This window comes from Pezoporus occidentalis, unplaced genomic scaffold (assembly GCF_034315485.1).
Source record: "Pezoporus occidentalis ecotype Australia unplaced genomic scaffold, CSIRO_AGI_Poc_V1 ctg226, whole genome shotgun sequence".
Taxonomy (NCBI): domain Eukaryota; kingdom Metazoa; phylum Chordata; class Aves; order Psittaciformes; family Psittacidae; genus Pezoporus; species Pezoporus occidentalis.
In genome coordinates, this window is record NW_026914138.1 from 1245303 (window position 1) to 1266977 (window position 21675).

The 21675-nt window shown below is 51.1% G+C and overlaps 1 long non-coding RNA gene across 1 annotated transcript in view; it reads left to right on the forward strand.

Moving 5' to 3' along the window:
• Window positions 1–19755, forward strand: part of LOC134164825 (uncharacterized) — a 96151-nt gene extending 76396 nt beyond the window's left edge. Inside the window, exons 3-4 of the long non-coding RNA XR_009965279.1 lie at window positions 11385–11523; window positions 19508–19755. This is a non-coding gene — a long non-coding RNA (uncharacterized LOC134164825). The remainder of the gene's footprint in view (window positions 1–11384; window positions 11524–19507) is intronic.
• The last annotated feature ends 1920 nt before the right edge of the window (window positions 19756–21675 follow it).

A 21675-nucleotide genomic window follows, 5' to 3' on the forward strand; every position in this document is an offset into this window, starting at 1 on the left:
CCTACCCGAGTTGCAGCAGGACCACATCCAGGGGACCTCATCCAGCCAGCGACAGGACCTGGCTTGCAGAGGCTGCATCCTCAGGCCTGGACACCTCTGGAAAACCAGCTTTTACCTGGCTGCTGCCCCAGGAAGAGCCTGAGCCCGCTTGTGGCAGACAAAGGAGGGAGCTGGGCGCGGAATGAAGCATTGAGCTCTGCTTGTCCTCGGGAAGCGCCCATGTGGCTGTGATGAGAGCTCCAGAGCCTGATGTTCCAGGGCTCTCTTGGGTAGAATATATTTACCTTCTTTGTAGCTGGCTGTAACTCACATCCCTGCAAAGCACTCTGCCAATACAGCAGTTGCTGATGTATAGCTACAGCCATTCTCGCTGTTTCCCTTACTCTGTCTCCGTATAGAATAATATGCGATTAATTGATTTTCTGTCGCTCTTTTAGTACGGAAAATTAATTTTGGAGCAACCTTGTTTTCTCAGGGTATGAATTCTCTACATGCAGAGTAATTCCACTCCTGCATTATTCATGAGAGAAAATAGTGATGGAGTGTGTAACTGAGGCAGCCCCAAGGCCACAAACTGATAGTCTGCGTTACTGATACAACAATATTCCACTGATGCTTCTAAATAATTCACGGCTACAACTCAATTTGGCACCAGGCACAAGGCTCGGGATGTGACTGGTGCGGAAGGGAGCAGAGGCACCTTGGCAGGATGGGGCCACCAGGCAGCAGGAGCATCATCCTTAAGGACGTGGGCTCCGGCTTCTCCTGCCCAGGGGCCCCAGGTCACAGTATGGGACAAGGTGCTGCTCCAAGGAGCAGTGGCAGCCTTGCTGTGTGCCATGAAGGTGGCCTTTCCATGCGGATTAAAGGGTTAACAGGGCTGTGGGGGGCAGAGGCTGAGCAGTGTCCACCATCCATAGCCCCTCTGGAGGTGATGCTCAAGCATCCCTTCAGATGGAATAGCCCCGTGAGAGCTGGCCAGGGCTGCAGAGAGGGTTAATGGCTTGGAGAGCACTTCTCATGTGAGTGGAAAATGGCAGGGGCCTTCCCTTCCCTCCTTCCCTGCCTCTGGCAGTGGCTGTGCCGAGCAGGTCCAGATGACGATGGAGTGAGTGAGAGCCTTGTCCTGGCACCAACCTCCTTTTAGATTAATGACTTGCAATGAGATGCCTAAGTCACATATTGGGATTTTTCAACATTGAACTGTACCTGGCACCCTGCAGCCATTTATCACTGGGCTGCAGATGGAAGGCAGCAGCAGCAGGACTTGTGGAAGGCCAAGAAACACAGCGGCCCAGCCAGCCTGCTGTGGGCTTGGCAGGGGGGGGGTCTGGTCCGTGGGCTTGTGTGGGGCTTTTTTTTTTTAATCTAAAATGATAAATCTGATTTCTTCAGGATATTGGAACAGCTGCAGCTGACCTGGCTATTTATCTGCGAGATCTTCAGGGTGTACGATAACAGCTCTTAGAGGATGGATGTGGTGTTATAAACTGTCCAGGCACACAACATGATTAATGGCATTCACAGAGATAAACAGATGGGGAGGGAGAGCTCATGATCTAAGAAAATCCCGTCCCCGCACTGGGGAACTCTTGGTGAGCTGATGCTCTGCCGGAGATGGATGCTCCGCGGGTGCCAAGCCACCCGCCTTAGCCTCCCACCCGCTCCCACCCTGTGGCCAGCACGGCTGTTGGGGCCTGTTATGTACAGTGTGGAGGGTGTTTGTACCTAATCCTGCTGCTGTGGTTCTGCAGCATCTCACAGCCTCCATGGCCACTGCACTCAGACACTCTCTGGCTGCTGAGCTGGCTCCACAGCCCTCTGGTTTGCTCTTCTAGGGCAACCCTACCATGCTGCTTAACCCATCGTGACCCCAGCGTCCATGCTGTCCCCCTCCCCACACGTACCTTAAAGTCACTTTATTCCAGAGCTTTATTCCCATGAGCACTGCTCAGTTTACAACCCACCTTTTCAGGGAAAAATGTGTTTGGTTAAAAGCTGGACAATCAATCTCTCTTACATTAACTGGCACAGGAGCTTGCAAGGAATATGTGCATCCAGCTAAGACGACATCCATTTCCTTGTCTCTTATATTCTGATGTAGGCTTAAAAGCCTCCTTGTCTTCACTGCCTCTTTCTCCTGGCTGTCCCTGCAGACCTGTGGTTGTGTTCCTGGTACTCACTTGTTCCTGGCACATTTCAGGGGCATGCAGCAGGGAACCGGGAGCAAAGTCCTGCTTCCTTCGGGATATCAAAGGGAACTCATTGAACAGTTTGATGTGGAGGGAGGGAGCAAAAGGAATCAAAACAGCATTAGTGCAGAAATCCTCACTGAAAGGGATGGATCCAATAGACACTGCGATTAATTAATCACTAATGGCATGGACTAAAGGTGACCCGTCAGCATCTACACGCTGCAGACAGCAGGGTCAGGAGTGAAGAGCATTAATCTTACATTAGCACAACTCCATCGTTGCCAGAAGGGAGGAAGAAATCCCTTTAGTTCATGCAGAGGAAGCTGAAGCTTATTGCTTCCTGCCAGCTCCATGGCTGCATTTTTATGAAACACCTGCAATGAAAAAAAAAAAGAGAACATAAACCTGAGCAAATTAAAGCAGCATCCCAAAGGGGCCGGAGCCCCGCGCCCGCAGCCCTGGCGCAGGGACCGGTGGCCACGCTCCGTGCCCGGAGCCCAGCGAGGTTTGGTCCTTGGTTATTACCAACCCTGGATCAATTACAGCCAGCAAGTGGGAAAAGGGATTTTGCAATCCTTCCTCTTTTACTGCTGGGGTTGGGGTTGGGGTGTGTGCGTGTGTAATGTTAGCAATACAAGCCACCAGAGATGAGCTATAAAAGGTGCTTTCTTTTGCCTCCAAGTTTTGCTCTGTGGTTGCTCTGTAGCATGCACCAGATGCAGCAGCACCAGCGCAAGGCCTATAACCTCTTTCCAAATGGTAATAAATCCCCCAAGACCCTCGCACACTTGTAATTTACAACTGGGCTAAAATGAACATTATTTCAAGCTAAGTGTATTCTCGGAGGTGCAGGAGGAATGTGGCAGCTTTCCTGCTGACAGCGGAGTTTCTCTTTTAAATGTCATGCATTCACTTTCATTACTTCCAAATAATTGCCCAAAAGATCAGCAGCCGGACGAGCGAGAGCGTTTCACACCATCATTAGTTGAGCCTATCATAGACAAAAAGCAGGGACCTGCTCTTGGCTATGGCCACAAAGCGCTGTCTGTGCAGCTCCTAGCACCCACCTGGAGGGTGCAGAGCCACTGGCCTGCTCTTCTGTGGGTATCAGTGAGGCTGGGGCAGGGTTGATGTGCCCCACAGCGCCAGGGAGGCAGGAAAGTCATCCCCCTTCCTTTGAGGCCTTTTCAGTGCAGTGAAACATCTTGCCATGGGGGGTGTTTGTATTGTTGGGGATTTCATGAAGTCCTGGAATGGTTTTAGGTTGGAAGGGACCTTAAGGCTCATCCAGCCCCAACCCCTGCCATGGGCAGGGACACCTTCCACTGGAGCAGCTTGCTCCAAGCCCCATCCAACCTGGCCTTGAACACTGCCAGGGATGGGGCAGCCACAGCTTCTCTGGGCAACCATCCTTTAGATGCAGCAAGGGCCTGACCTCAGCTTTGGAGATCCACCAGTCGCTGGGCAGGGCTGAGAGGTGGCTCCACCATCATGGGGCATAACTCTGTGGCAGTCCCTTGTGAGGGTTCACTTCAGAGCAGTTTTCTTCCTCCTTCCTCTTCCTTTCTCCATGTGTCTTACAAGAACTGTCCAGAAACGTTGGCCTGGAGGCAGCTTCTGCACATCAGCTCCAAGACAAACTCCAGATCCTGACTGTGAAAGCTCTGTGGCCTGTAATGAAAGCCCTCAAGGAAAACTGTAAATATAGGAGCTATTGGCAAAATTCAGAGCTGGCCTTGGGCTGGAACTCCCTCTCCCACAGTGGGAGGTTTGATCCTGGGTATTGGCTCAGGCCTGTGCTTCAGCCTGTCTTAAACAGCTGGAAAACAGCATCTTTGTAATCTAGACATGGCTTTCATCCTCCTCTGGAAAAAGAGGGGGAGGAACAAGAGGCAAAAGCTGTAATAAAACCCCTGGATGAGGAGAATTAGGAAGGAGAAAGTCATGAGGAGCAAAACACCAGTTCCACTGTTGATTATTCTTCAGCTTCTAGTCCAAGGCCTCGCATCATTAGTGGGAAATGATGGGGTTTATTGATAAAGACTCTCTGATTGATGTTTTGGCCAATGCTGGGGCTGTGGGAGCAGTCCTGGGGTCTGAAAACCCTCCTGTGATGTTGCACAGCACAGCCAGGGCAGGGCTCCCTCCAAGCAGCCAGTGGGTTCGGTTCTGGTGTAGGTCAGTTGTCTTCTATAAGAAAATAGGGTTTTTTTTTGTCAGAAAACTCTATTTCTGCTGGAAAATAAGCTGGTTTGGAGGAAAAGCCATGGATTTTAATTGGGAAAGCAGCATGTTTTGAGTTTCCCTACTCTGGGTTCCTGAAGGGAGAGGGAGGGAAAGGAATTCCTCTGGTTTTAAGATGTTTCTCTAAAGCTTCAAAAATGCCTATGGAGCGTTTTCCAGATTGTGAGAAAACTCTGGTTTGTCTCCTTGAGAAACCTGCCCCAGGTCAACCTGCCCCACTTTATACTCCTTTGTGTGTGTTTAGCCTTGCTATACTCACACAGGCCTCTTGTCTTGAGGGAGGATCAAGACCATGGTGCCAAAGTCGGAGGCGGTCAGAAGCCAGGAGTGGGGATGAGCTCCTTGGACCATCAACCCTCTCCCAAGCCATGTGCCACTTAGCTGGGATGGGCAGCAGGTCCATACCTGGGGCAGTGTCATCCCTGATGCATCCTGCCTCCTTGTTCTGTGTTCCTCATGTCCTCCTTCGCTTCCAGCAGGGTTAAACCTAAACCCATGGGAGATGAGGGGGTAATCCATCGCTTCCTGTCGCTGCTGTGGGGCTCCTGGCCTGAAGGGTTTAGATCTGAAACTCATCTGAGCCACCCTAACGGGGTGAGGAAGGCAGAGGCAGACCCCACTTTCCTGGGATCCATCCAAAACGTGCCGGCTGTGTCCCAGCGAGGGTGTGAAGCAGATGGAGCACAAGGGCTGCTCCTCACACCCTGGGAATCCAGGAACCCCCCGGGCGTGGGGCAGGTGAGCCCCCAAGCAGAGCATCCCACTGAAGCACCGTGCTTCAGTGCCTCCTGTCCTCTGCATAAACGCAATTCCCCTGAATGTCAGAGGAAAGCATTACAGATAACACACTGTGTGTGTCTCTGACCCAGTAAGTGCTGAAATCACAGATCTCATTATTCTGACATGATAGAATTTCCTCCCCTCCCCGATGCAACCCTGCTGCTGTTGTTTTCCAGACTGCAGACATAATTGCCGAAGGTGCAAAGCCTCCGCAGACAAATACGTCTTGCCTGCTTCCCTACATCTAGCAAAATGCCACTTCTGTGTGTGCATAAGAAAACGCTTCCAGCTCAGGCTCATAAGCAGCACATCCTCCCGTGGGAGCGCTCACCTTTCAGGGACGTGCGAGACGCCGGAGCGGGAGACGCGCCGAGCTCCCAGATGGTTCCCTGGTTTCGAGGTGCCACTTGCCAGCCAGTGTGTGTCATTGGGGGTGACAGAGCTCGGAGAGGAGCCCTGCAGGGCCCTGGGTATTTACTGCGAAGGGGATCAACCTCATTCGCCTGGGTTGGACAGCGAAGGACCCTCTCTGTGCCTTGTTGCAGCAGTCTTCGGGCTCCTGCATGGAGCCTGTCCATGCAGGACACAGCAGCATCAGCACCAACGTAGCTGCATCTGTGCAGGGCTGCATCTGAGCTAATGGGCTCTGTTAGCAGAGGGCACTTACTAGCTTGGACACCATCATGGAGTAAGTCTGCTTGCAGGGTCATTGCGAGTATCTCTGCTCTGCACCCAGGGCATGCAGCTCCTGACACTGATCTCTGCTGTCTGCTGCCACCCAGACCTTTCCTCTCCAGTGCTGAAGGCCTTTGCTTTATTATAGTAAGTTTAGTAAGTTTGATTTTCCTTCTGGATGGGTCAGGTGGAGTGATAAAGGGGCTCTTTTCGCAGCTCAGATCAAGGAGGAAGGAGTAGGCCCCTTTTCAGGGCCACTGCACCCTGTCCACAGGACCATCTTGCCTGAGCAGGGGATATTTTCTCACTTTCATTTCCATCTTTCTCCCTGTGACCTCCATCATTAAGCTATGTTCCTCAGCAAATGTTTTTTAATCAACTTCAGGCATCCACGTTCTTGGCAATAACCCTCCATGTTTTTAATTGCAGCATCCTTAGTTCAGGATGCAGTAGTGCAGCAGTTAAAGCACAGCCTTAACCGGAGGGGGTAGGGAGGGAGAGCCGCTGCCAAAGTTTGCTGTTGAGGAGCAGAAAGCAAGGACAAGGACCCCGAGGCCCTTGGGCTGCTCCAGGGCAGAAATGTCATTAAGAGGATCTGCCAGGTGTGAAGTCCCAGCTGAGCTGGTCTTGCAGACTGGAAGACTTTGGGACTCCGAAAGCACCTGCATAGCACAGACAGCTCAGCAGATGGTGGGGAAGAGGAGAAAGGTGAATGTTAGCTTGAGTTTCGAGTGGGTTTCTGATGCTGCTGCATTCACAACCCCTTTCATGCTGCCTTTCTTCAGGTACTTGTGAAGTGGCTTGTGTCATCCTTGCACAAGTGCTGGTGAGTGGATGGTGTGCCTTGGAACAAGGATTGGGTATGGGAGAGCTGTGGGCTTGCGCTGCCCAGCATGGAAATACCTTGTTTTGGAAGTTCTGCTTTAGGAGGGTGGATAAAGTACGAGAGCTGAGGGGTGATCGGTGTTGTCCTCGTGCTGTCCCTTCTGCCCAGGATTTCATCATGTCATTAATCCGAGATCAAAAGCGATTTCATGTGATTAAAATCACCGGTGACACGCTTGAAATGTAATATGAAGGTGGAGGGACAGCAGTGAAGGCCCGTGTTCCTGGGGAACCCATGGGCTGAGAAACAGGATCGCTTGAAAGGCTCTTTATCATGCCCAATAAATCACTGAGATCAATGGACCTTCAAAGGTTAACTCAATACGGTTGACAAGGAGAAAAGCAGAGGGTTAAATTAATCATCACTGAAGGGTTGGGCCAGCTCACTGCTAGGCTAAAGAAGTGCCAATAGAACCTCCCCCATGTGGGGCATCCACAGAGGCCCCAAAGTGCTTCACAAACTTCATGGGCAGATACTTCACTGACTTTTATCTTTGAAGTTCCATCTGCAGCCTGGGCTCTTTAATTACTGCAAGGACACAGGGAGCTTGTGCCCAGGGTTTTAACATGAGAGCCATAGTGTGAGGAGATTCATGTCCCAGCCTCAGCCATGGCAGGGATGGGGAAAGCCACCAGCACAATCTGCCGTCGTTAAAACTGCATGGGGCAAAAGGAAGTCAGATTAAATCCTGCCATTGGAACCTCCCTCAGGTTTGATGGCCTTTGATAGCCCGAGCCAACCCCAGGCTGTGCTTTGCTTGCTAAACCCTGCCAGCCCTGCACAGGGCTGAATGCAATGGTGCTTCCCAGAAGGAATTTCTCTCGGGCTCCCCAGGAGGTTTTGGCAGTGTCCAAGCAGTCATTACTAAAGCTGTGTTCAGACATGCTTGTGTTTGCAGACTTGAGCAATGGGGGGGGTCAGAGGCAGCAGGAGATGGGGTGGGATGTGCTAGGGAGGGTCTGATATCAGGGGGTCCCTCCTCACCGGAGTGCTGGTGAGCAATGGGAGCTCGTGGGTGCACTCAGTAACTTACGTCACACCATGCCCTGGTATTTCAGTTCCAATTGGGAAAGTCATTCCATCCATCTGACAGCACAGACCGAGCAGGGTCTCATAGACCCCAAGCCCTTGGCACTGCCTCTGCCTGTCCTCACTGTGACGTAGTGCTGTGATGTTAATGTTAGAGTGTGGAAGCTGAGGTGTGGGAGATCTAGGAGCCAGGTCTTTTGATATTCATGCACTCCAGTCCTGCTCGAAGCTGATTTGTATTGAGAGGAGTGTCTTAGTGCTGGTACCTGTGGGTGCTGGTATGCTCAGGGATGCTCTCCTGGGCCTTCACAGCCCCAGGCAGACCTTAGAGCAGCTCCCAGTGCCTAAAGGGGCTGCAAGAAACCTGGAGAGGGGCTTTGGACAAGGGCCTATAGGGACAGGACATGGGGAATGGTTTTAACCTGCCAGAGGGGAGACTGAGATTTAGACAGGGCTTGGAGCAAGCTGCTCTAGTGGAAGGTGTCCCTGCCCATGGCAGGGAGTTGGAACTGGATGAGCTTTAAGCTCCCTTCCAGCACAAACCAGGCTGGGATTCTATGATTCAGATCTCCCTGGTTGGAAAACCACAGAGCACAGATATTAAGGTGCATAACAGGGGTCCCTGCACCCAGTCTGGCTTCCCCAGCACCCTCCACGTGTGAGCTCTCCTGGTGAAAGGCACTTTGCAGGTCGGGCTGTTACCCTGCACAATGGAAACCTGGCGGCTGCATCCGCTGCTTAAGAGCCTTCCCCTTGTGCAATAACCTCTCATTATTTTTTAATGTTGTTGTAACTTTATGGCTTAATCAGTATTTGCAATTTGTTAGTAGTCCAGGCTGCAATAAAATTGTTTTCCAGGTACTGAAACATCCTATCAAGGTTTGTAAAGCAGTGGTTCTTAGTTTATCACGCTCATAAAAAGCACTGGCAACTTGACAGATATAATAACTTTTTTTATCAAGTGTCTAATTTGAGAGGAAATTAAGCCATACATTACATGCCGATCCGAGCTGGAACTGGAAAAAGCCCCAGCCACCCTTCTCCCCACCCCGGCGAGTTTCCTTTCTCATCCCAGCCTCTTCTGGATGGAAAAGCCTGCTGAAGGCTGGCTGTGCTGCTGCATTTGCTCTGCAGTATCCCTGGGTTGTGTGTGTGTTTTTACAGGGCACTGCACACTTAATAAAAAGTAATTTATGTGGCCTGCATTGATGTCACAGCAGTGAAACAATACCTTTCCTTTCCTGCAGCAGAGCGGGATTTATACGAGTGCCTGGAAAAGCTTCCTCGAAATGCAGTGCAGATGCTCCAGCCACTATATCCAGTTTACTTATGGACCAAGGTTTTTAAATCAGGTAGGTGATTCTGGGTGCTTCTGTTCATGGCATCCATCTCTGGGTGCCCAGAGGGACGGGGATGAGAAGGACCTGATCCTTTTCAGGCATTGGAATAATTGCAGTCTTATCCTCAGGATTTGGATTGGTCTAAGGAATAACTTCCCCCCCCCGCCCCAGTCCCAGTGTCTGCTCAGGAAAGTGTTAGTGAATTGAGTGGTGTCTGCTTTGTAACTGCCCCAAAAGGCCCTTCCTTCATGAGGCCCATTGTGTTCCCAGGCTCCATCCTGGTCTGTGATTCCAAATGTGCCCCCGGTCTCCTGCATCCGCAGCCCTAGCCCTTGTCCTGCTCCTCTTCCCTGCGCCTCTCTGCCTGCAGCAGCAATAGGAGAAGAGAACACAGGCTGTCCTCAGGCAGTCATTTTAAGGATCATTATTTTGGTGTTTAATTCCAGGACTGATTTCCCCCCATTCCCATAAGTGGTACCAAAACACCAATAAACAACTGAGCAACTAGCACAGATCACCCGGAGATAGCTTTCTAAAATAAGGCTTTGGAAGTGATGCCCAGGTCTCCCATCGTCTCCTGCAAGCAGAGCACCTCATCCTTGAGCCCTGCAAGGTTGAAACCCTCACTGAGGCTGGAATGGATTTGCTTTGGGAAGTCTGGAGTAAAAGTCAGGATGCTGCCTACAAGCCACACACTGTATTTGTTTAAATTTTCATGCGAGCGAATGTCTGTGACACAGGAGACAGGTTTATGGAGGGGGGGGGGGGGAAATGTTGACAAATGGCCCAGTAATCAACTGGAACATGCAATAAATCATTGGAGTGCCAATAACACTTCCAGGAGGAGTTGCGAAAGGTCATTACGATGCCACCATGTATCATGCAGCGCCAAACAAAGCAAACAGAACATGTTGGGAATAGGATTATGGGAGAAGCATCTGTCAGTTCTAATTAAGAATTAACTGTGGATCCTATATAAAAAGATGTGTGGTTTATTCCTATCTCCCTCCTTTTCCCACTTAGCTCGCTGTTTTTCCCTCTCCAAAATAAAACTCAATTACTTAAAAAGAAAAACCACCTCTGTCATTTAATCTATTCAACAGCAGCAAAAATAACCTGACGTGACAAAAGAGTGAAGGCTGGAGGGGAGGGACAGGGCTCTCACTGGCTTCTGCAGCCTCCACAGCATGAAGGAGGGTGGCTCAGAGCCTGCCCAAATTGCCTGGAATCCCAGAAGTCCTTTGGCATCCCAGCACCAGGCATCTGCGATGGCTGCAGAAGGCAGAAAATGTACAAACCAAAACACTTCAAACCCCAACCTTGGCGTGGAAAAGGAGATTGCTTGGAGGTTGAGATGCTGAAAGGATTTTGGCTACCAATGGGAGCTAAATAAGTGACAATGAAACAAAGCAGAGCAGCTAAAAGGGAGAGGGAACCCAACAGGAAAGAGACGTGGGGCAACTGAGGGATGTGTTGTTGGAGGGGACGAGGGGTCCCTGAGCCCATTTCACACCGCATCCTCCTCCCAGAGCCAGTGTTGCTCAGAGGCACCCCTCGCCTCTGGCCCAGATCTCAGGGATTTCACCCCCTCGAGCTGTTCATCCCTGTTCCTGGCACTGGGTCTCACCCAAGACAACACAGGGGTGGCTTTTGTGTTGTTCCCCTTGCCCAGCCACTTGAGCCACCCATCACCGCTGCTGCCAGTGACGCTCCCTGCATCAGCGGCTCATAAATCCCTCCAGCACCTCCTTCCTTTCACCTTGCCTTCCCTCTCCTCCTCCAGGCTCCCCTTTCTCTCCCTCCCCATTAATCTGACTTGCACTTTATCATGTAGGCACCCATCCCAAGGCTCCTACTGAGAGGACTATGCAGGCACCATGCTTTTCTTTATTATTATTATTTTTCCCTTTCTTCTCCTCTATATTTCCAGGCCTCTTTTCTGCTTAAGTTGGCATTTCTTCTTCTTTCTCCCCCTTTTTTTCTTTTCCTTTCTGCTGACTGAGACAAGACTGTGTCCTACTTCAACATCCCAGGATTTGTTACGACTTCAAGGTGCAGGTTTATGGCCACAGTTGTCCCGTTTATGGTACAGTTCTTCTTATGGGTTCTAATAAACTTTGTAGCTCCAGGGTGCTCTTAAATCCTGATATGAAGGATAGAGAAGAATCATTATTTAGTCCAACTAAATATAAGATGTTTCACCCTTGAAGGCTGAGGATAATGTTTCTTTCACAGGTGTGGAAGGACCCATAATTCCCGGGTACAGCAAGTGCAGCTGCAGGAGAACATAATTCTCCCCATGGAAATAAGGGTGTGCTCGCATGTGGGATAGGGAGAGATGGTGCCAGCTGGGATGGGTGCAGCTCCAGCACAGGTAAGTAGCATTAAAGCTCAATAGGAGTTGCAATTAACTGAATTTAAAGTTGTAACCTTGTAACCACTGAAGGTTCATTAGCATTAAATGCTTATTAAAATCACAGCATCCCAGACTGGTTTGGGTTGAAGGAACCCTAAAGCTCATCCAGTTCCAGCCCCCTGCCACGGGCAGGGACACCTTCCACTAGAGCAGCTTGCTCCAAGCGCTATCCAGCCTGGCCTTGAGCACTGCCAGGGATCCTTGGATCAAAGGATCCATGAATTCAAGGACCCAAATCCTTGGGTCAGAGCTGAAAAGGAAACAGTCCAACCTGCTCTGATCATTTATGTGTTTCTCCATGCAAAGCTCTACACGGGACCTCAGTATTGCTTTTCCTTCATGTTCAGAGCAGGCATGTATGTTCATATACATATGCTTGTATGCATACATGTGTGCAGGATCACATTAGCTGAAGGTAGGAGCTTTCTGGGAGGTTTTGGGTCTGTCGCTGTGGAATACCGTGGCCTTTTGAGGGAAGAATGCACAGAGGGAGTATCAGAGCAATACTAAAGCATGTTTTGGGTCTCAGGGTTTTGCAGTGGGGCACAGCTCAGCACTGAAGGCTCATACAGGGATACAGGAGGGGAGCATCAACCCAGGAGCTGCTGGTGACTCACCCAGCGCTAACCCAGGAGCCAGGCACCACTCAGAGCATCCCTCAGGCTTCACCAGCCTTTTGTTAAGGTATCGTCTGCTGTCGCAATTACTCTTCCTTGTGAGTGACTGATTCGGTGTCACTTCTGGCTCGGATCTGCCCGGTTTGGTCCCTCCCCAGCAAACCCAGCAGCACTTCCACAAATACGGAGACTCTCCATGAGGTCGTGGCAACAACGAGTCACCTCTGAACGGACAGAGTGAAACAGCAACCTGCCAGGAAAGTTTCCTTTCCTCTCACTGATCCCTTGAACTGGTTACTCAGAGTTTCTGTGGTTCAAGGCAGCTCCAACCATCGCAGCCTTTAAAAGGCCACTCTCAGCAGCCAAGTGCAGGAAGGCAGCGCTGTCACTACAATACCTGTTTGATCGTGCTCACCAGTATAAATCATTGTGGTTAAAGCCATTGGAAAGGCCATAGGATAAGACACCACCTTGTTTACTTCTTCAGATCATAGAATCAGAGACTGCTTTGGGTCAGAAGGGACCTTAAAGCTCATCCAGTTCCAACCCTCTGCCGTGGGCAGGGACACCTTCCACTAGAGCAGCTTGCTCCAAGCCCCTGTGTCCAGCCTGGCCTTGAACACTGCCAGGATGGGGCAGCCACAGCTTCTCTGGCAATACCTTTAGGCACTGGGAGCTGCTCTAAGGTCCCTGTGGAGCCTTCTCTTCTCCAGGCTGAACCAGCCGAGCTCTCTCAGCCTGGCTCCAGAGCAGATGCCCTTGGTGCATCAGACGTATGTAAATCCTTTTAAAGGCTGCGTGTCCCTAAGCTCTAGGTGTCCTTGACGCACACTAAAGCACATCACAAATCATACCCGACGTGCAGCTCGGGATGCAGGGACAGCCGTTGCCACCAGGACCCTCCCCAAACGTGCCCTTCCAGCAGCCTCTTCGCACTGACCCAGAGCACGCTGCTCCTCAGCAGATGTTCAGGACTCAGCGCTCAGGCTTCCACGGAGGAGCTTCCAACACAAACCATCTGGAAAAGAAAACACCAAACTATTTGGAAGCTATTTCCCTCCTCCACTGCCTCCCCCCCCACACCGCCTCGGCCGGTGATCTCAAAGTCACAGGGAAGGGTTGGAGAGGACAGAGCGCCAGAGCCGGGAACGGAAGGAGCGCGTCAGGACAGGAATGTTCCCAGGAAGGCTGCAGCTGTTCCTGTTCTTGCTCTATGGCAAAGCACCCGGCACGGCTCCGGCAGCCCCAGGGCTGAGCGCCTCCAGAAGGAGCTGGTGGGATGCTGAAGAGCGAGCGCTGGGGACACGAAGGGGCTGGAGCATCTCACACTTTGCTTTTTATCCTCACACCGTAAGGAGGAGGCGGTAGCTGCAGGGAAAGGCGTATGTTGTTCCTAACGTCAGGAATGTTGTAGCTGAGATGTGGTTGCCCTCTGGCAGGTCCTGCGGTGCTGCAGTCTATGGTTTCCCACTTGCTGTTTGCAGCCCTTTCATGCTGCTGGGCCGGGGAGCCAAAACGTAGTCATGCGTTTTTCTTCCTTCAGTATCCAGAAACATGAGAGGAAGTGGAGGGGGGGGGGGAACCTGAGGACGGATCATAGAATCATAGAATAGTCAGGGTTGGAAAGGACCTTAAGATCATCCAGTTCCAACCCCCTGCCATGGGCAGGGACACCTCACACTAAACCATGGCACCCAAGGCTTCGTCCAGCCTGGCCTTGAACACTGCCAGGGATGGAGCATTCACAACCTCCCTGGGCAACCCATTCCAGTGCCTCACCACCCTAACAGTAAAGAACTTCCTCCTTATATCCAGTCTAAACTTCCCCTGTTTCAGTTTGAACCTGTTACCCCTTGTCCTGTCACTACAGTCCCTAATGAAGAGTCCCTCCCCAGCATCCCTATAGGCCCCCTTCAGATACTGGAAGGCTGCTATGAGATCATCCAAGAGGAGTCTGGGCTTCAGCTCCTGCAGCCAGTTCCAGCCTCCAGCAATAGCCAGGAGCCCCCTTCCAGAGGGCTGATTGTGAGAAGGGCCTGTCCCCTCTCATGTCCCTTCAGAGTGCAGTGACCAATGTGCACCGTGGTGTTCCCCCTGTCAAAGGGGCAAACTGGCCTGGCCTTGCCTGCTGCTCTCACCCAAAGTCACAGCTGTAAATGGCTCTAGGACCAAGATGGAATTTGCTCCTTGCACCTCTTAGAGCATCCACAAGATCAGCAGCACTTATTCTGCCCCTTGGCAGGTTTTAAATTCATGGTGCTTTACACTAAATCTCACCAGTACCCATAACAGTGGGGCTGAGCTGAGTGAGTACGTATGTCCCATTAGCACTTCAGACAGGATGCTCCATCTGTCCCTGCTCTAAGTGCTCCTTTGCCCAGAGTTTCTTGTACCTGTGTTGTTAGTTAAGAGCAGCTTGCACCAGGCACAGGGCAACCACCCTTCCTGCATCAGCAGTAGCCCTGGTCCTCGCTGGGTTAAAGTGCAGGCAGGAGCCTGGTGCTTGGATCATCATGCTGGAGGTGCTGGCTCTTCCTCTGCCTTTCTGCCCACTTCTCACCCTAGTTTCTTAACACCCTCTTCTAGCTTTGGGAAAGGCTGGGTTTGAACAGAGCTTTGGGCACTTTGCACGTACAGGGCTATTACAATCACAATTAATCGTGTTAATCAAAGTGCATTAGTTTTCTGTAAGACTTCCCATTGCCTCTGGCGAGCAGGGGCTCGCCCGTGACCAGGTGTGCCGTGGTCCCAGTGTGTTCCATGTGATTGCCTGCTTGATTCTATGTCAGAAACATGCACTGCTCCAGGAGCACGCTGATGCTCTAACCGAAGGGCACGTTGGCATGTCAAAACTGCAGTGGGAGACCCGTGTGTGAATCACGATGCAGCGTGCGTGGGTGAGCACGCGTGGTCACGACCGGCGTTGGCACACGTGTGCTGGGGAGATGCGTCGCTTCCCTCCCATCTTTTTTGGGATCCCTTTGGGCTGTCGCCTTCCCCGTTTTCCTGGAGCGCTGTCGGCACAGCCGAGGAAAATGGGGTAATGAAAGCCGAGCCATACATCCCTGCTTTATGTTTCCAACGGAGCAAGTGTGACTGTCAGGTTGACAAAAGATTGTTTATGTTCAGTGGCGTGAAATGGGGAGCGAGTGCGCGGAGCCGAGCGCGAGGGAGCCTGCCCTGCCCGGGCTGACAGCCCCGCATTCATCCTCCACGCTACAGCAGACAAAGCTCTGGTGCTGCCTGACAGCGGCCATAAATCACCGCTGGGAGATGCTGTACCTACAGCTTACACCATTCCAGATGACAAACACACAATAATCCACACAGCACAGCACTTTTTCTCCCTTCTCTCTCTCCCTCTCTCTCTCTCTCTCTCTCCTTCTGACTCGCTGGTGCTCAAGTGATGACAAGAGGCAGCGAGGAAACCTGCAAAGCCTGGAAGTCTCCCTTGGGAAGTGCGGGATGGAGCAGCGGCAGTCGCCAGTGGAAATAGGATAAAGCCGTGTCCAGTGCTGAGGGCACAAGAGTAACAGAGGCACCAGTCTGCAAAGGGAGATGTGAAGCAGGAAAGAATCCTCCCTGCTGGGGCAGTTGCAAGGTGGAATGGGGCTCGCAAACCAGTACCAGCACCCAGGGCTGTGGGTTTGGATGGGACAAGGCATGCACAACAGCCTGGAGAAACCTTGCTGGCCCGTGTGCTGCTTACACAGCACTGCCCAGGTTCCTTTTCAATCTAGAAGTGGAAACATGGTCAGTGAAGAAGGAGGCGATGAAGGGCATGGGGGCAGATGTGCTGCTACCACCCTGGGCTGTATTTTGCCAGGGAAGGGGAAAGAAAGAGAGGTCTATGTGGTGGGACAACCCTTAAATCAATGCATCTTCATTAACAAAAGATCTAATTCATCAAAGTGACAACATCTCTATATCACCTCCTTCCATGGGGGCTGCTGGGGGTTTAGGGTTGGGGATTTTTTTCTCTTTCCTTTCTGACAGCTTTGTCTTTCCCACACTCACTTTTATTTTCCCTTTCTGAGGGAGAAGGAATGATGGTGGTGCTTTCCTTGGGAATATGGTCATTCAAGTGACAATTTCCGCCTTACTCCCAAGATAAAGGGATATGTGGGAAAGAGGGGTTGTCTTAGTGAGGTGTGGGTCTGATTCACTGAGAGGTGAGCAGAGGGGTATGCAGCTATGCATGCAGAATTGGGGTTATGCTCTGAAAACACCCCCAGCAGGAGCCGTGGTCATACAGGGATCTCAGCTTTCCTTTGGAAAAGCAGACCCTGAGAGCTTGACGAGATGGCTGGATGACACCTTAAATCCTGAAGTGCATAAAAGAAACCCAACTGGTTTGGTTTGGTTTTAATATCTGAAACTTTGTGGTTCAGGGGCTGGGAGAGCAGGATGCTGAATTGCCCTATAAATACAAGGCCTGTGTCATTGCAGAATTGCTCTGCTGTTCTCAGTGGGCTCACTCTCAGGAAGAGTGAGGCTTGGCCGTGATATAGGGACACAAAAATAGCAATAATAGGAATGAAGCCCCATTCAGCCACTCCTCCCTGCTGCAAGCACGGGAGTGTGACATCCAAGATGCGAAACACAAGCCCTGTCTTGTGGGAAGAAGGAAGCTCAGGAGGTTGCTGGGGTAGAAATCACCAAACCTAACCCAACCAACCAAATCCAACCCAACCAAACCAAACTCTACCAAACCCAAACCAATGAAACCAAACCAATCCCAACTAAACCAATCCCAACCAAACCAAATGCAAACCAACCAAATCTACCAAAGCAAACCCAAACCAACCAAACCAAACCCAACCAAACCAAATGAAACCAACCAAATCTACCAAACCAAACCCAAACCAAACCCAAACCAAATCCAACCCAACCAAACTAAACCGTACCAAACCGAAACCAATGGAACCAAACCAAACCCAACCAACCAAATCTAACCAAACCAAACCCTACCAAACCCAAACCAATGAAACCAAACCAAACCCAACCAACCAAATCCAACCCAACCAAACCAAACCCTACCAAACCCAAACCTATGAAACCAAACCAAGTCCAAACCAACCAAATCCAACCCAACCAAACCAAACCCTACAAAGCCCAAACCAACCAAACCAAACCCAACCAAACCAAATCCAACCCAACCAAACCAAACCCTACAAAGCCCAAACCAACCAAACCAAACCCAACCAAACCAAATCCAACCCAACCAAATCTACCAAACCAAACCCAACCAAAGCAAACCAAATCCAAACCAACCACATCTGCCAAACCGAACCAACCCCCCCCCCCCAAACCAAATCCAAACCAACCCCACCCAAACCAAACCCAACCCAACCAAACCAAGGCAGCTTTGCCTCTGGAGTGCAGCCATCCTCACGGCACCCCAGCCACCAGGAGCTGAAAGGGCCGTAAAACGGAGCCGTCATCTGAAGGCTGCACCAGCACATATATCCTGATGTGCTGACAGTACCTGCTTCTCCCATAGCCTAAACTTCTGATGAACCCACGTGCTTCGGAGCGCATTTATACGCAAAGGCGTATAATATGTCCCCTGTATCTAATTATCTGTCAACCTGAGGCAGTTTGTTTTCCAAATCGGCCTCTCGGCTGTGACTTTATGAGGTCGTAAAGCAAACGGTGCCACTCTCGCACAGGAGCGCCAGGAGAGCCTTGGATCAACAAATTACCATCTTTAATGGTGCCTCCTCGTGCACGCTCCAGCCACGGACCCCGGCACCCCACAGCAGGGCAGGACTGATCCTTGTGCTGCCTGCTCTGACCCCAGTGCGTGCGTTGTGAAGGTGGGCAGGAGGAGCTCCAGCCCATCAGCTGTGAGAGCAGCAGCACCAGTGAGAGCCGAGGCGTGGATTCCTCTGCCCACGCTGCTCCTGTGATTAATGATAGAAAGGAATTAAAAAGAAAGGGGGGGGGGGGGGAGCGGGTCAACAGCTGAGTGCAAGGCAAGTCGCTAGACAGGGAGTAATTAAGATACTTGGGTAAATATGATTAATAAGCTCAAACTGGCAGGGTGTGCAGTAAACAAGGGCTAACCAGATGGTACCCTTTCCTTCCTGACAATGCTGCAAAAATAGGAAGGAAGGCTCTGGAGCCTCCCAGCGCTCTCACTCCGGGAGGAGGGAGGATTCAGCACCGAGCCAGGGAGTGAATCACCTGATAGGAATGAGAGACATTTCCCCCTTCATCCCATCCTCCATCCCATCGCTGTCAGGGATGGTGCGAGGGGAAGTCAGCTGGCTGTTCTCACGGTGCCGTGCCACGGACCACGGCATCCAGCTCCTTGCTCAAGCACAGGCTGAGCTTTTGAGCAGTGGGGACAGCAGCAGGAGAGGCCTCAGGATGCTCTCCTGGTATCTGATCTCCAGACAGAACAACTCAGTTTGGAAAGTCCAGCCCGGAGCAGGAGCTCATGGGATCCCTCTCTCTGTCCTTCCAGCCATGGCTGGTGGATCATTCCCAGAAAGAGCTGGTCAGAAATCTCCCCCTAAAACACTCCTCTGTCAGAAGATGCCATTTCACCAAAGGTGAAACATTTGCGGAAAAGCACTGATTTTGATGAAATTGCATTTGGAAAGAAAAATCAAAGGAGAAAATCATTTCGATAAGGCCAAAGCATTTCAGTTTGACCTTTGAGGAATTAAATGGCATAGGGTTTTTTTCCATTTCATAAAGCATTTTGTTTCGGTGTACTCTCTCTATATATCTGTAAGAACTATTGAAACCAGAACTAAATGTTGGGATTATCCCGTAGAACCCCAGACTGGTTTGGCTTGGAAGGGACCGTAAATCTCATCCAGCTCCAACCCCCTGCCACGGGCAGGGACCCCTTCCACTAGAGCAGCTTGCTCCAAGCCCCATCCAGCCTGGCCTTTGATGACACATTTCCCATAGTGCAATATTGCAAGAGATTAAGCCCAAATATCCTGCTTTGAAACAGGGAAGGGAAACATGAGGAATTCTTTCCCAAGCCCTGCTGCTGTCCATGGCCGCATCCGCACTGGGGCTGCTCCGAGGAGTCGGGGCACTTCAGGCAGTGCCACTTCCCTGTGTGAAGTGTTTCGGCACCTAAGCTCATATGCATCAGAGCGACGTGATGATATGTTGAGGGTCTGCCAGTTTGCATTTGACTATTTACTGTCCAGTACCTTGAAAATAAACCATTTGCCGTGTAACCCCAGGTATTAAGAACAGATGAAATCAGCGCTTAGCTCCCAGCTTCCTCAGGACAAGGATCCTCTTTTTCCCCCAGCTGAAAAGTAATGAGAGCAGTAAATGTTTTGTCCTTACAGGGAGACAGGCAGAACAAGGGGCGCAGGAGGAAATCTCTGAATCACAAAGATGTCACCCAGGCACCAGTCTCTGCTCAGCGCTGGGTTTTGCCCACAAGGTCCCCTGCTCACTGCACGTAAGTTGTCTCATTACTGCAGTTCACTTCTCCCAGGCAAGGAGCTTGTCCCTCCACTGTGCCATAGAGCCAAAGTGTCACTTCTTATCTCTCTGGGACTCACCTTCCCTACCCCAGTAATAACCCAGCATCCGCAGGGCAGGGACTGTCTGTGCCTGTCTGCACGGACCATGTTTAACACACCAGGGACCGCGGAGGGGCTGTGGATGCTTCCTAAGGTGAAGCGTGAAGTGAGACTTTAGTGGGAGGCTTTGAGGTCCTGCGAGGCCACAGGAGCAGCCGGTGCCTCGGAGGAGGCACAGGAGGGATTAAAGATAAAGAAGAAATTCCAGCTCATTGGCAGGGCACATATTTTTCCAATATAAAAGCAAATGGGGGAACCCTTAAATAAATTGGCTCTATAAAAACGTCCTTTTGTATTACGGCCTCACCTTTTCAAGGGGGGGAAACACCAAGGTTTATTTTCATGGCTCCCGAATAAAAACATCACTGGTGCTTCGTAATTCCCCAGAACCAACAAGCAGTCCATTGCTATTTGAAAGACACGGGCCCCCCTCGGTCTCCACCATCCGCCCGACTGCACGAGCAGCTGCCATGGAATTACAAGTCCTCGTCACAAGTGCGGAGAAACAAGTTGTGGCATTTAGGAAAGGTCTGCAAAAATAGGTGTCAGACCTTAACTAATAGTGATTGTCCTTCCATTCTGCTGTAATTTACATTTAATTCACACATTTCATTTCCATTTAAAATATGATTACAGTGTTTTGAAGCACATCTCACCTGTCCCCTCCGATTACGGCAGGATGGAAATAACACGAAGCAGCAGGAGGAGTGGGGCTGGCTGCCCCGGGTCTGGAGGAGGGATGGTGAGCACATGGGGCTGTTCTTGGAGCTGGAGCAGGGACCGAGGGACACACCAGACACACAGCCCTGTCCCACCTTCTTACTGCACGCAGGTCATTCTAGCTGCAGGGTTTTAAGCACCAGCAAACACTGATCAGAACTGCCAACAGAGAGAACTGGGCTGCAGAGAAGGCAGCTCTCCAGGCTGTGTTTTTCCATGCTTTCTTCATGGAATACACAAGTTTAGCCCTGTCACACGCAGACAGTTCCAGTGCCACCCCCTCTCCATTGGGATTCGGGGAAGGAAAAGTTTCCCTCCTCCTGCTGAGGTCTGTCACAAGCTCCTTTAAACACAAAAACTCTTGGCTAGAACATAAATCAGGCTCCCCCTCCCCACCACGTCCCCATCCCGCGTCTCCCCCGCGCCGAGAAGGCACAGACATGCTGATGAATATCTGCTACGTGTAGGGGAAAACAACAACCCCGTAAACAGTATTATTAACCCATGGGCTGGCAATAAATCAGCGTGAGAAGGTGACCTCAGCAATGCTGGAGTAATCCTGTGTGTCAGGGTAAATTTATGAGGCCAATTTTATTGGCCTGTATGACCCAGGCTCCTTGGAGATGTCTCAGTAACAAATCCAATCCATATCATTTATTAGCTTTGTACAGTGTCAGCTTGAAGCATAGGAGGGATCCCATTAAAACATACTGCTCCCTCTGCAGAAGATGGGCACAACTAAGCTGGTGGATAATTGTTGGCTGCAAGGAGCCCCTGATTAAGAAATGGCTCGTTGCAGCTTTGCTCTCAGGTCCATAAAGCTTGCCCTGGATGGAAGCACCAGGGTTTGGGTTTGTGCTGCCTGCCCCTTTTCCTCCCTGCAGCTCACCAGGAGCAGCAGCAGGCAGGGTTTGGCCATGGGGACAGAGGTGATGCACTCCAGGGAGTTCCCTGCTGAATTCCATCCTTTCCCCAGGTTCCACCGGTGCTGGACAAGAATCTGGTGGCCCTCAGGGCTGGGGAAGATGCAGGGGCCATGGAGTTGCAGTGGGAGGTTGCAGGGATGCAGCGATGCAGGGATCTTGTGGATGCATCTTGGATTGATACTGCAATGAGGAGGACAGAGAAGGGATTTGAAAGTTGTTAGTGGCTGAAACTCCTCCTTGGAGGAGGGAAACTACTTGCAGGAGGGGAGGGATCCTTCAGCT